This window comes from Pleuronectes platessa, unplaced genomic scaffold (genome assembly GCF_947347685.1).
Source record: "Pleuronectes platessa unplaced genomic scaffold, fPlePla1.1 scaffold_36, whole genome shotgun sequence".
In the NCBI taxonomy this organism is placed as follows: domain Eukaryota; kingdom Metazoa; phylum Chordata; class Actinopteri; order Pleuronectiformes; family Pleuronectidae; genus Pleuronectes; species Pleuronectes platessa.
The window spans coordinates 297,661-312,543 of NW_026519020.1; positions in this window are offsets into that span (position 1 = coordinate 297,661).

Genomic DNA, 14,883 nt, shown 5'->3' on the forward strand with positions numbered 1-14,883 from the left:
CGCCGCAGGCGATATGCGCAGCAGGAGATGTGTGCCGCAGTTTTTTTATTAATATGATTTAATTTAAATTTTTTTTGTAAATAACTGTTTCATTTATGTGCAACGCAGGGTTCGCAACGCAGGATGTGTGCCGCAAGAGATATGCACCGCAGGAGATGTGTGCAACAGGAGATGTGCACCACAGGAGATGTGCGCAGCAGGAGATGTGCACCGCAGGAGATGTGCGCCGCAGGAGATGTGCACCGCAGGAGAAGTGCACGCAGGAGATTAGCACGCAGGAAATGTGCGCCGCAGGATGTGTGCGCACAGTTTTTTTATTAATTTGAGTTAATTATTATAATTTATTTGTAAATAAATGTGCACCGCAGGAGATGTGCGCAGTAGGAGATGTGCACCGCAGGAGATGTGTGCCGCAGAAGATGTGCGCAGCAGGAGATGTGCGTCACAGGAGATGTGCAGAGCAGGAGATGTGCGCAGCAGGAGATGTGCAGAGCAGGAGATGTGCGTTGCAGGATTAGTGCGCACAGTTTTTTTATTAATTTGAGTTAATTATTATTTTTTTTGTAAGTAAATGTTTCATTTATGTGCACCGCAGGGTGTGCGCCGCAAGAGATGTGCACCGCAGGAGATGTGCGCCGCAAGAGATGTACATAGCAGGAGATGTGCACGCAGGAGATGTGCACCGCAGGAGATGTGCGCCGCAGGATGTGTGCGCACAGTTTTTTTATTAATTTGAGTTAATTATTATAATTTATTTGTAAATAAATGTGCACCGCAGGAGATGTGCGCAGTAGGAGATGTGCACCGCAGGAGATGTGTGCCGCAGAAGATGTGCGCAGCAGGAGATGTGCAGAGCAGGAGATGTGCAGAGCAGGAGATGTGCACGCAGATGTTAATTATTATTTTTTTTGTAAGTAAATGTTTCATTTATGTGCACCGCAGGGTGTGCGCCGCAAGAGATGTGCACCGCAGGAGATGTGCGCCGCAGGAGATGTACATAGCAGGAGATGTGCACGCAGGAGATGTGCGCCGCAGGAGATGTGCGCCGCAGGAGATGTACATAGCAGGAGATGTGCACCGCAGGAGATGTGCACGCAGGAGATGTGCACGCAGGAGATGTGCGCCGCAGGAGATGTGCGCCGCAGGAGATGTACATAGCAGGAGATGTGCACCGCAGGAGATATGCGTCGCAGGAGATGAGTGCCGCAGGAGATGTGCGCCGCAGGCTGTGTGCGCACAGTTTTTTTAGGAATTTGATTTAATTATTATTATTTTTTGTAAATAAATGTTTCATTTATGTGCACCGCAGGGTGTTCGCCGCAGGATGTGCGCCGCAAGAGATGTGCACCGCAGGAGATGTGCGCAGCAGGAGATGTGCACCGCAGGAGATGTGCAGAGCAGGAGATGTGCGCAGCAGGAGATGTGCAGAGCAGGAGATGTGCGTTGCAGGATTAGTGCGCACAGTTTTTTTATTAATTTGAGTTAATTATTTTTTTTTTTTTGTAAGTAAATGTTTCATTTATGTGCACCGCAGGGTGTGCGCCGCAAGAGATGTGCACCGCCGGAAATGTGCGCAGCAGGAGATGTGCACCGCAGGAGATGTGCACTGCAGGAGATGTGCGCAGCAGGAGATGTGCACCGCAGGAGATGTCTACGCAGGAGATATGCGCCGCAGGAGATCTGCACGCAGGAGATGTGCAACGCAGGAGATGTGCACAGCAGGAGATGTGCGCAGCAGGATGTGTGCACACAGTTTTTTTATTAATTTGATGTAATAATATTTTTTTGTAAATAAATGTTTTATTTATGTGCACCGCAGGGTGTGCGCCGCAGGATGTGCGCCGCAAGAGATGTGCACCGCAGGAGATGTGCGCAGCAGGAGATGTGCACCGCAGGAGATGTGTACCGCAGAAGATGTGCGCAGCAGGAGATGTGCGTCACAGGAGATGTGCAGAGCAGGAGATGTGCGCAGCAGGAGATGTGCAGAGCAGGAGATGTGCGTTGCAGGATTAGTGCGCACAGTTTTTTTATTAATTTGAGTTAATTATTATTTTTTTTTGTAAGTAAATGTTTCATTTATGTGCACCGCAGGGTGTGCGCCGCAAGAGATGTGCACCGCCGGAAATGTGCGCAGCAGGAGATGTGCACCGCAGGAGATGTGTACGCAGGAGATATGCGCCGCAGGAGATGAGTGCCGCAGGAGATGTGCGCCGCAGGATGTGTGCGCACAGTTTTTTTAGGAATTTGAGTTAATTATTATTATTTTTTGTAAATAAATGTTTCATTTATGTGCACCGCAGGGTGTGCGACGAGGGAGGGTCACTGCAGGAGATTTGCGCAGCAGGAGATGTGCGCCACTGGAGATGTGCACCGCAGGAGATGTGCACGCAGGAGATGTGCACGCAGGAGATGTGCGCCGCAGGAGATGTGCGCCGCAGGAGATGTACATAGCAGGAGATGTGCACGCAGGAGATGTGCGCCGCAGGAGATGTGCGCCGCAGGAGATGTACATAGCAGGAGATGTGCACCGCAGGAGATGTGCACGCAGGAGATTTGCACGCAGGAGATGTGCGCCGCAGGAGATGTGCGCCGCAGGAGATGTACATAGCAGGAGAAGTGCACGCAGGAGATGTGCGCCGCAGGAGATGTGCGCCGCAGGAGATGTACATAGCAGTAGATGTGCACCGCAGTAGATGTGCGCCGCAGGAGATGTGCGCCGCAGGATGTGTGCGCACAGTTTTTTTATTAATTTGAGTTAATTATTTTTTTTTTGTAAGTAAATGTTTCATTTATGTGCACCGCAGGGTGTGCGACGAGGGAGGGTCACTGCAGGAGATTTGCGCAGCAGGAGATGTGCGCCACTGGAAATGTGCACCGCAGGAGATGTGCACGCAGGAGATGTGCACGCAGCAGAAGTGCGCCGCAGGAGATGTGCGCCGCAGGAGATGTACATAGCAGGAGATGTGCGCAGCAGGAGATGTGCACCGCAGGAGATGTGTACGCAGGAGATATGCGCCGCAGGAGATGAGTGCCGCAGAAGATGTGCGCCGCAGGATGTGTGCGGAGATGTGCACCGCAGGAGATGTGCGCAGCAGGAGATGTGCACCGCAGGAGATGTGCGCCGCAGGAGATGTGCACCGCAGGAGATGTGCGCAGCAGGAGATTGGCACGCAGGAGATGTGCGCCGCAGGATGTGTGCGCACAGTTTTTTTATTAATTTGAGTTAATTATTATAAATTTTTTGTAAATAAATGTTTCATTTATGTGCAACGAAGGGTGTGCGCCACAGGATGTGTGCCGCAAGAGATGTGCACCGCCGGAGATGTGCGCAGCAGGAAATGTGCTCCGCAGGAGATGTGCACCGCAGGAGATGTGCGCCTCAGGAGATGTGCGCCGCAGGATATGTGCGCCGCAGGATGTGCGCCGCAAGAGATATGCACCGCCGGAGATGTGCGCAGCAGGAGATGTGCACCGCAGGAGATGTACACCGCAGGAGATGTGCTCAGCATGAGATGTGCACCGCAGGAGATGTGTACGCAGGAGATATGCGCCGCAGGAGATGAGTGCCGCAGGAGATGTGCGCCGCAGGATGTGTGCGGAGATGTGCACCGCAGGAGATGTGCGCAGCAGGAGATGTGCACCGCAGGAGATGTGCACCGCAGGAGATGTGCGCCGCAGGATGTTTGCGCTCAGTTTTTTTATTAATTTTATTTATGTGCATCTTATGTTCTGCAATGCAGGAGATGTGCGCAGCAGGAGATTTGCGCCGCAGGATGTGTGCGCACAGTTTTTTTATTAATTTGAGTTAATTATTATAATTTTTTTGTAAATAAATGTTTCATTTATGTGCAACGCAGGGTGTGCGCCGCAGGATGTGCGCCGCAAGAGATGTGCACCGCAGGAGATGTGCGCAGCAGGAGATGTGCACTGCAGGAGATGTGCGCCGCAGGAGATGTGAGTCGCAGGAGATTAGCACGCAGGAGATATGCGCCGCAGGAGATGAGTGCCGCAGGAGATGTGCGCCGCAGGATGTGTGCGCACAGTTTTTTTAGGAATTTGAGTTAATTATTATTATTTTTTATGAATAAATGTTTCATTTATGTGCACCGCAGGGTGTGCGACGAGGGAGGGTCACTGCAGGAGATTTGCGCAGCAGGAGATGTGCGCCACTGGAGATGTGCACCGCAGGAGATGTGCACGCAGGAGATGTGCACGCAGGAGATGTGCGCCGCAGGAGATGTGCACCGCAGGAGATGTGCGCAGCAGGATGTGTGCACACAGTTTTTTTATTAATTTGATGTAATAATATTTTTTTGTAAATAAATGTTTCATTTATGTGCACCGCAGGGTGTGCGCCGCAGGATGTGCGCCGCAAGAGATGTGCACCGCAGGAGATGTGCGCAGCAGGAGATGTGCACCGCAGGAGATGTGTGTCGCAGAAGATGTGCGCAGCAGGAGATGTGCGTCACAGGAGATGTGCAGAGCAGGAGATGTGCGCAGCAGGAGATGTGCACCGCAGGAGATGTGTACGCAGGAGATATGCGTCGCAGGAGATGAGTGCCGCAGGAGATGTGCGCCGCAGGCTGTGTGCGCACAGTTTTTTTAGGAATTTGAGTTAATTATTATTATTTTTTGTAAATAAATGTTTCATTTATGTGCACCGCAGGGTGTTCGCCGCAGGATGTGCGCCGCAAGAGATGTGCACCGCAGGAGATGTGCGCAGCAGGAGATGTGCACCGCAGGAGATGTGCAGAGCAGGAGATGTGCGCAGCAGGAGATGTGCAGAGCAGGAGATGTGCGTTGCAGGATTAGTGCGCACAGTTTTTTTATTAATTTGAGTTCATTATTATTTTTTTTTGTAAGTAAATGTTTCATTTATGTGCACCGCAGGGTGTGCGCCGCAAGAGATGTGCACCGCCGGAAATGTGCGCAGCAGGAGATGTGCACCGCAAGAGATGTGCACCACAGGAGATGTGCTCAGCAGGAGATGTGCACCACTTGAGATGTGCGCTGCAGGAGATGTGCGCCGCAGGCGATATGCGCAGCAGGAGATGTGTGCCGCAGTTTTTTTATTAATATGATTTAATTTTAATTTTTTTGTAAATAACTGTTTTATTTATGTGCAACGCAGGGTTCGCAACGCAGGATGTGCGCCGCAAGAGATATGCACCGCAGGAGATGTGCGCAACAGGAGATGTGCACCACAGGAGATGTGCGCAGCAGGAGATGTGCACCGCAGGAGATGTACACCGCAGGAGATGTGCGCAGCAGGAGATGTGCACCGCATGAGATGTGCACCGCATGAGATGTGTACGCAGGAGATATGCACCGCAGGAGATGAGTGCCGCAGGAGATGTGCCCAGCAGGATGTGTGCGCACAGTTTTTTTAGGAATTTGAGTTAATTATTATTATTTTTTGTAAATAAATGTTTCATTTATGTGCACCGCAGGGTGTGCGACGAGGGAGGGTCACTGCAGGAGATTTGCGCAGCAGGAGATGTGCGCCACTGGAGATGTGCGCCGCAGGAGATGTGCACGCAGGAGATGTGCACGCAGGAGATGTGCGCCGCAGGAGATGTGCGCCATAGGAGATGTACATAGCAGGAGACGTGCACGCAGGAGATGTGCGCCGCAGGAGATGTACAAAGCAGGAGATGTGCGCCGCAGGCGATATGCGCCACCGGAGATGTGCACCGCAGGAGATGTGCGCCGCAGGAGATCTGCACACAGGAGATGTGCAACGCAGGAGATGTGCACAGCAGGAGATGTGCGCAGCAGGATGTTTGCACAGTTTTTTTATTAATTTGATGTAATAATATTTTTTTGTAAATAAATGTTTCATTTATGTGCACCGCAGGGTGTGCGCCGCAGGATGTGCGCCGCAAGAGATGTGCATAGCAGGAGATGTGCACCGCAGGAGATGTGCACGCAGGAGATGTGCACGCAGGAGATGTGCGCCGCAGGAGATGTACATAGCAAGAGATGTGCACGCAGGAGATGTGCGCCGCAGGAGATGTGCGCCGCAGGAGATGTACATAGCAGGAGATGTGCACCGCAGGAGATGTGCGCCGCAGGAGATGTGCGCCGCAGGATGTGTGCGCACAGTTTTTTTATTAATTTGAGTTAATTATTATAATTTTCTTTTAAAATAAATGTTTCATTTATGTGCAACGCAGGGTGTGCGCCGCAGGATGTGCGCCGCAAGAGATGTGCACCGAAGGAGATGTGCGCAGCAGGAGATGTGCACTGCAGGAGATGTGCGCCGCAGGAGATGTGAGTCGCAGGAGATGTGTGCCGCAGGAGATGTGCTCAGCAGGAGATGTGCACCACTTGAGATGTGCGCTGCAGGAGATGTGTACGCAGGAGATATGCGCCGCAGGCGATATGCGCAGCAGGAGATGTGTGCCGCAGTTTTTTTATTAATATGATTTAATTTAAATTTTTTTTGTAAATAACTGTTTTATTTATGTGCAACGCAGGGTTCGCAACGCAGGATGTGTGCCGCAAGAGATATGCACCGCAGGAGATGTGTGCAACAGGAGATGTGCACCACAGGAGATGTGCGCAGCAGGAGATGTGCACCGCAGGAGATGTGCGCCGCAGGAGATGTGCACCGCAGGAGAAGTGCACGCAGGAGATTAGCACGCAGGAAATGTGCGCCGCAGGATGTGTGCGCACAGTTTTTTTATTAATTTGAGTTAATTATTATAATTTATTTGTAAATAAATGTGCACCGCAGGAGATGTGCGCAGTAGGAGATGTGCACCGCAGGAGATGTGTGCCGCAGAAGATGTGCGCAGCAGGAGATGTGCGTCACAGGAGATGTGCAGAGCAGGAGATGTGCGCAGCAGGAGATGTGCAGAGCAGGAGATGTGCGTTGCAGGATTAGTGCGCACAGTTTTTTTATTAATTTGAGTTAATTATTATTTTTTTTGTAAGTAAATGTTTCATTTATGTGCACCGCAGGGTGTGCGCCGCAAGAGATGTGCACCGCAGGAGATGTGCGCCGCAAGAGATGTACATAGCAGGAGATGTGCACGCAGGAGATGTGCGCCGCAGGAGATGTGCGCCGCAGGATGTGTGCGCACAGTTTTTTTATTAATTTGAGTTAATTATTATAATTTATTTGTAAATAAATGTGCACCGCAGGAGATGTGCGCAGTAGGAGATGTGCACCGCAGGAGATGTGTGCCGCAGAAGATGTGCGCAGCAGGAGATGTGCGTCACAGGAGATGTGCAGAGCAGGAGATGTGCGCAGCAGGAGATGTGCAGAGCAGGAGATGTGCGTTGCAGGATTAGTGCGCACAGTTTTTTTATTAATTTGAGTTAATTATTATTTTTTTTGTAAGTAAATGTTTCATTTATGTGCACCGCAGGGTGTGCGCCGCAAGAGATGTGCACCGCAGGAGATGTGCGCCGCAGGAGATGTACATAGCAGGAGATGTGCACGCAGGAGATGTGCGCCGCAGGAGATGTGCGCCGCAGGAGATGTACATAGCAGGAGATGTGCACCGCAAGAGATGTGCGCCGCAGGAGATGTACATAGCAGGAGATGTGCACCGCAGGAGATGTGCGCCGCAGGAGATGTGCGCCGCAGGATGTGTGCGCACAGTTTTTTTATTAATTTGAGTTAATTATTATAATTTTCTTTTTAAATAAATGTTTCATTTATGTGCAACGCAGGGTGTGCGCCGCAGGATGTGCGCCGCAAGAGATGTGCACCGCAGGAGATGTGAGCAGCAGGAGATGTGCACTGCAGGAGATATGCGCCGCAGGAGATGTGAGTCGCAGGAGATGTACATAGCAGGAGAAGTGCGGCGCAGGCGATATGCGCAGCAGGAGATGTGTGCCGCAGTTTTTTTATTAATTTGATTTTATTTTTTTATTTTTTTGTTAATAAATGTTTCATTTATGTGCAACGCAGGGTGTGCGCCGCAGGAGGTGCGCCGCAAGAGATATGCACCGGCGGAGATGTGCGCAGCAGGAGGTTTGCACCGCAGGATGTGTGCGCACAGTTTTTTTATTAATTTGAGTTAATTATTATAATTTTTTTGTAAATAAATGTTTCATTTATGTGCAACGCAGGGTGTGCGCCGCAGGATGTGCGCCGCAAGAGATGTGCACCGCAGGAGATGTGCGCAGCAGGAGATGTGCGCAGCAGGAGATGTGCACTGCAGGAGATGTGCGCAGCAGGAGATGTGCACCGCAGGAGATGTGTGTCGCAGAAGATGTGCGCAGCAGGAGATGTGCGTCACAGGAGATGTGCAGAGCAGGAGATGTGCGCAGGAGGAGATGTGCAGAGCAGGAGATGTGCGTTGCAGGATTAGTGCGCAGAGTTTTTTTATTAATTTGAGTTAATTATTATTTTTTTTTGTAAGTAAATGTTTCATTTATGTGCACCGCAGGGTGTGCGCCGCAAGAGATGTGCACCGCCGGAAATGTGCGCAGCAGGAGATGTGCACCGCAGGAGATGTGCGCAGCAGGAGATGTGTGCCGCAGGAGATGTGCTCAGCAGGAGATGTGCACCACTTGAGATGTGCGCTGCAGGAGATGTGCGCCGCAGGCGATATGCGCAACAGGAGATGTGTGCCGCAGTTTTTTTATTAATATGATTTAATTTTAATTTTTTTGTAAAAAACTGTTTTATTTATGTGCAACGCAGGGTTCGCAACGCAGGATGTGCGCCGCAACAGATATGCACCGCAGGAGATGTGCGCAACAGGAGATGTGCACCACAGGAGATGTGCGCAGCAGGAGATGTGCACCGCAGGAGATGTGCACCGCAGGAGATGTGCGCCGCAGGAGATGTGCACCGCAGGAGAAGTGCACGCAGGAGATGTGCACGCAGGAGATGTGCGCCGCAGGAGATGTGCGCCGCAGGAGATGTACATAGCAGGAGATGTGCACGCAGGAGATGTGCGCCGCAGGAGATGTACAAAGCAGGAGATGTGCGCCGCAGGCGATATGCGCCACCGGAGATGTGCACCGCAGGAGATGTGCGCCGCAGGAGATCTGCACGCAGGAGATGTGCAACGCAGGAGATGTGCACAGCAGGAGATGTGCGCAGCAGGATGTGTGCACACAGTTTTTTTATTAATTTGATGTAATAAAATTTTTTTGTAAATAAATGTTTTATTTATGTGCACCGCAGGGTGTGCGCCGCAGGATGTGCGCCGCAAGAGATGTGCACCGCAGGAGATGTGCGCAGCAGGAGATGTGCACCGCAGGAGATGTGTGCCGCAGAAGATGTGCGCAGCAGGAGATGTTCACCGCAGGAGATGTGTACGCAGGAGATATGCACCGCAGGAGATGAGTGCCGCAGGAGATGTGCGCCGCAGGATGTGTGCGCACAGTTTTTTTAGGAATTTGAGTTAATTATTATTATTTTTTGTAAATAAATGTTTCATTTATGTGCACCGCAGGGTGTGCGACGAGGGAGGGTCACTGCAGGAGATTTGCGCAGCAGGAGATGTGCGCCACTGGAGATGTGCGCCGCAGGAGATGTGCACGCAGGAGATATGCACGCAGGAGATGTGTGCCGCAGGAGATGTGCGCCGCAGGAGATGTACATAGCAGGAGATGTGCACGCAGGAGATGTACACCGCAGGAGATGTACAAAGCAGGAGATGTGCGCCGCAGGCGATATGCGCCACCGGAGATGTGCACCGCAGGAGATGTGCGCCGCAGGAGATCTGCACGCAGGAGATGTGCAACGCAGGAGATGTGCACAGCAGGAGATGTGCGCAGCAGGATGTGTGCACAGTTTTTTTATTAATTTGATGTAATAATATTTTTTTGTAAATAAATGTTTCATTTATGTGCACCGCAGGGTGTGCGCCGCAGGATGTGCACCGCAAGAGATGTGCATAGCAGGAGATGTGCACCGCAGGAGATGTGCACGCAGGAGATGTGCACGCAGGAGATGTGCGCCGCAGGAGATGTGCGCCGCAGGAGATGTACATAGCAGGAGATGTGCACGCAGGAGATGTGCGCCGCAGGAGATGTGCGCCGCAGGAGATGTACATAGCAGGAGATGTGCACCGCAGGAGATGTGCGCCGCAGGAGATGTGCGCCGCAGGATGTGTGCGCACAGTTTTTTTATTAATTTGAGTTAATTATTATAATTTTCTTTTTAAATAAATGTTTCATTTATGTGCAACGCAGGGTGTGCGCCGCAGGATGTGCGCCGCAAGAGATGTGCACCGCAGGAGATGTGCGCAGCAGGAGATGTGCACTGCAGGAGATGTGCGCCGCAGGAGATGTGAGTCGCAGGAGATGTGTGCCGCAGGAGATGTACATAGCAGGAGATGTGCACCGCAAGAGATGTGCGCCGCAGGAGATGTACATAGCAGGAGATGTGCACCGCAGGAGATGTGCGCCGCAGGAGATGTGCGCCGCAGGATGTGTGCGCACAGTTTTTTTATTAATTTGAGTTAATTATTATAATTTTCTTTTTAAATAAATGTTTCATTTATGTGCAACGCAGGGTGTGCGCCGCAGGATGTGCGCCGCAAGAGATGTGCACCGCAGGAGATGTGAGCAGCAGGAGATGTGCACTGCAGGAGATGTGCGCCGCAGGAGATGTGAGTCGCAGGAGATGTACATAGCAGGAGAAGTGCGGCGCAGGCGATATGCGCAGCAGGAGATGTGTGCCGCAGTTTTTTTATTAATTTGATTTTATTTTTTTATTTTTTTGTTAATAAATGTTTCATTTATGTGCAACGCAGGGTGTGCGCCGCAGGAGGTGCGCCGCAAGAGATATGCACCGGCGGAGATGTGCGCAGCAGGAGATGTGCACCGCAGGAGATGTGTACGCAGGAGATATGCGTCGCAGGAGATGAGTGCCGCAGGAGATGTGCGCCGCAGGCTGTGTGCACATAGTTTTTTTAGGAATTTGAGTTAATTATTATTATTTTTGTAAGTAAATGTTTCATTTATGTGCACCGTAGGGTGTGCGCCGCAAGAGATGTGCACCGCCGGAAATGTGCGCAGCAGGAGATGTGCACCGCAGGAGATGTGCGCAGCAGGAGATGTGTGCCGCAGGAGATGTGCTCAGCAGGAGATGTGCACCACTTGAGATGTGCGCTGCAGGAGATGTGCGCCGAAGGCGATATGCGCAGCAGGAGATGTGTGCCGCAGTTTTTTTATTAATATGATTTAATTTTAATTTTTTTTGTAAATAACTGTTTCATTTATGTGCAACGCAGGGTTCGCAACGCAGGATGTGCGCCGCAAGAGATATGCACCGCAGGAGATGTGCGCAACAGGAGATGTGCACCACAGGAGATGTGCGCAGCAGGAGAAGTGCACCGCAGGAGATGTGCGCCGCAGGAGATTTGCACCGCAGGAGATGTGCGCCGCAGGAGATGTGCATGCAGGAGATGTGAGCCGCAGGAGATGTACATAGCAGGAGATATGCGCCGCAGGAGATGTGCACCGCAGGAGATGTGTACGCAGGAGATATGCGCCGCAGGAGATGTGCATGCAGGAGATGTGCACCGCAGGAGATGTGCGCCGCAAGAGATGTGCACCGCCGGAGATTTGCGCAGCAGGAGATGTGCACCGCAGGAGATGTGCACCGCAGGAGATGTGCACCGCAGGAGATGTGCGCCGCAGGAGATGTGTACGCAGGAGATATGCGCCTCAGGAGATGAGTGCCGCAGGAGATGTGCGCCGCAGGATGTGTGCGCACAGTTTTTTTAGGAATTTGAGTTAATTATTATTATTTTTTGTAAATAAATGTTTCATTTATGTCCACCGCAGGGTGTGCGACGAGGGAGGGTCACTGCAGGAGATTTGCGCAGCAGGAGATGTGCGCCACTGGAGATGTGCACCGTAGGAGATGTGCACGCAGGAGATGTGCAAGCAGGAGATGTACAAAGCAGGAGATGTGCGCCGCAGGCGATATGCGCCACCGGAGATGTGCACCGCAGGAGATGTGCACCGCAGGAGATCTGCACGCAGGAGATGTGCAACGCAGGAGATGTGCACAGCAGGAGATGTGCGCAGCAGGATGTATGCACACAGTTTTTTTATTAATTTGATGTAATACTAATTTTTTGTAAATAAATGTTTCATTTATGTGCACCGCAGGGTGTGCGCCGCAGGAGATGTGCGCCGCAAGGGATGTGCACCGCAGGAGATGTGCGCAGCAGGAGATTTGCACCGCAGGAGATGTGCGCCGCAGGAGATGTGCGCCGCAAGGGATGTGCACCGCAGGAGATGTGCGCAGCAGGAGATGTGCACCGCAGGAGATGTGCGCCGCAGGAGATGTGTACGCAGGAGATATGCGCCTCAGGAGATGAGTGCCGCAGGAGATGTGCGCCGCAGGATGTGTGCGCACAGTTTTTTTAGGAATTTGAGTTAATTATTATTATTTTTTGTAAATAAATGTTTCATTTATGTGCACCGCAGGGTGTGCGACGAGGGAGGGTCACTGCAGGAGATTTGCGCAGCAGGAGATGTGCGCCACTGGAGATGTGCACCGTAGGAGATGTGCACGCAGGAGATGTGCAAGCAGGAGATGTACAAAGCAGGAGATGTGCGCCGCAGGCGATATGCGCCACCGGAGATGTGCACCGCAGGAGATGTGCACCGCAGGAGATCTGCACGCAGGAGATGTGCAACGCAGGAGATGTGCACAGCAGGAGATGTGCGCAGCAGGATGTATGCACACAGTTTTTTTATTAATTTGATGTAATACTAATTTTTTGTAAATAAATGTTTCATTTATGTGCACCGCAGGGTGTGCGCCGCAGGAGATGTGCGCCGCAAGGGATGTGCACCGCAGGAGATGTGCGCAGCAGGAGATGTGCACCGCAGGAGATGTGCGCCGCAGGAGATGTGCGCCGCAAGGGATGTGCACCGCAGGAGATGTGCGCAGCAGGAGATGTGCACCGCAGGAGATGTGCGCAGCAGGAGATGTGTGCACAGTTTTTTTATTAATTTGAGTTAATTATTAATTTGATTTGATTTTTTTATTTTTTGTAAATAACTGTTTTATTTATGTGCAACGCAGGGTTCGCAACGCAGGATGTGCGCCGCAAGAGATATGCACCGCAGGAGATGTGCGCAACAGGAGATGTGCACCACAGGAGATGTACATAGCAGGAGATGTGCGCCGCAGGCGATATGAGCAGCAGGAGATGTATGCCGCAGTTTTTTTATTAATTTGATTTGATTTTTTAATTTTTTTGTAAATAACTGTTTTATTTATGTGCAACGCAGGGTTCGCAATGCAGGATGTGTGCCGCAAGAGATATGCACCGCAGGAGATGTGCGCAACAGGAGATGTACACCGCAGGAGATGTGCGCAGCAGGAGATGTGCACCGCAGGAGATGTGTACGCAGGAGATATGCGCCGCAGGAGATGAGTGCCGCAGGAGATGTGCGCCGCAGGATGTGTGCGGAGATGTGCACCGCAAGAGATGTGCGCAGCATGAGATGTGCACCGCAGGAGATGTGCGCCGCAGGAGATGTGCACCGCAAAAGATGTGCGCAGCAAGAGATTGGCACGCAGGAGATGTGCGCCGCAGGATGTGTGCGCACAGTTTTTTTATTCATTTTATTTATGTGCATCTTATGTTCTGCAATGCAGGAGATGTGCGCAGCAGGAGATATGCGCCGCAGGAGATGTGCGCAGCAGGAGATGTGCACCACTTGAGATATGCACTGCAGGAGATGTGCAAAGGAAATGTGCGCTGCAGTATATGTACATAGCAGGAAATATGAACCGCAGGCGATATGCGCAGCAGGAGATGTGCGCCACTGGAGATGTGCATCGCAGGAGATGTGCGCCGCAGGAGATGTGCTTGCAGGAGATGTGAGCAGCAGGAGATGTACATAGCAGGAGATGTGCACCGCAGGAGATGTGCGCAGCAGGAGATGTGCACCGCAGGAGATGTGCGCCGCAGGATGTGTGCACACAGTTTTTTTATTAATTTTATTTATGTGCATCGCATGTTCTGCAATGCAGGAGATGTGCGCAACAGGAGGTTTGCACCGCAGGATGTGTGCGCACAGTTTTTTTATTAATTTGAGTTAATTATTATAATTTTTTTGTAAATAAATGTTTCATTTATGTGCAACGCAGGGTGTGCGCCGCAGGATGTGCGCCGCAAGAGATGTGCACCGCAGGAGATGTGCGCAGCAGGAGATGTGCGCAGCAGGAGATGTGCACTGCAGGAGATGTGCGCAGCAGGAGATGTGCACCGCAGGAGATGTGTGTCGCAGAAGATGTGCGCAGCAGGAGATGTGCGTCACAGGAGATGTGCAGAGCAGGAGATGTGCGCAGGAGGAGATGTGCAGAGCAGGAGATGTGCGTTGCAGGATTAGTGCGCACAGTTTTTTTATTAATTTGAGTTAATTATTATTTTTTTTTGTAAGTAAATGTTTCATTTATGTGCACCGCAGGGTGTGCGCCGCAAGAGATGTGCACCGCCGGAAATGTGCGCAGCAGGAGATGTGCACCGCAGGAGATGTGCGCAGCAGGAGATGTGTGCCGCAGGAGATGTGCTCAGCAGGAGATGTGCACCACTTGAGATGTGCGCTGCAGGAGATGTGCGCCGCAGGCGATATGCGCAACAGGAGATGTGTGCCGCAGTTTTTTTATTAATATGATTTAATTTTAATTTTTTTGTAAATAACTGTTTTATTTATGTGCAACGCAGGGTTCGCAACGCAGGATGTGCGCCGCAACAGATATGCACCGCAGGAGATGTGCGCAACAGGAGATGTGCACCACAGGAGATGTGCGCAGCAGGAGATGTGCACCGCAGGAGATGTGCACCGCAGGAGATGTGCGCCGCAGGAGATGTGCACCGCAGGAGAAGTGCACGCAGGAGATGTGCACGCAGGAGATGTGCGCCGCAGGAGATGTGCGCC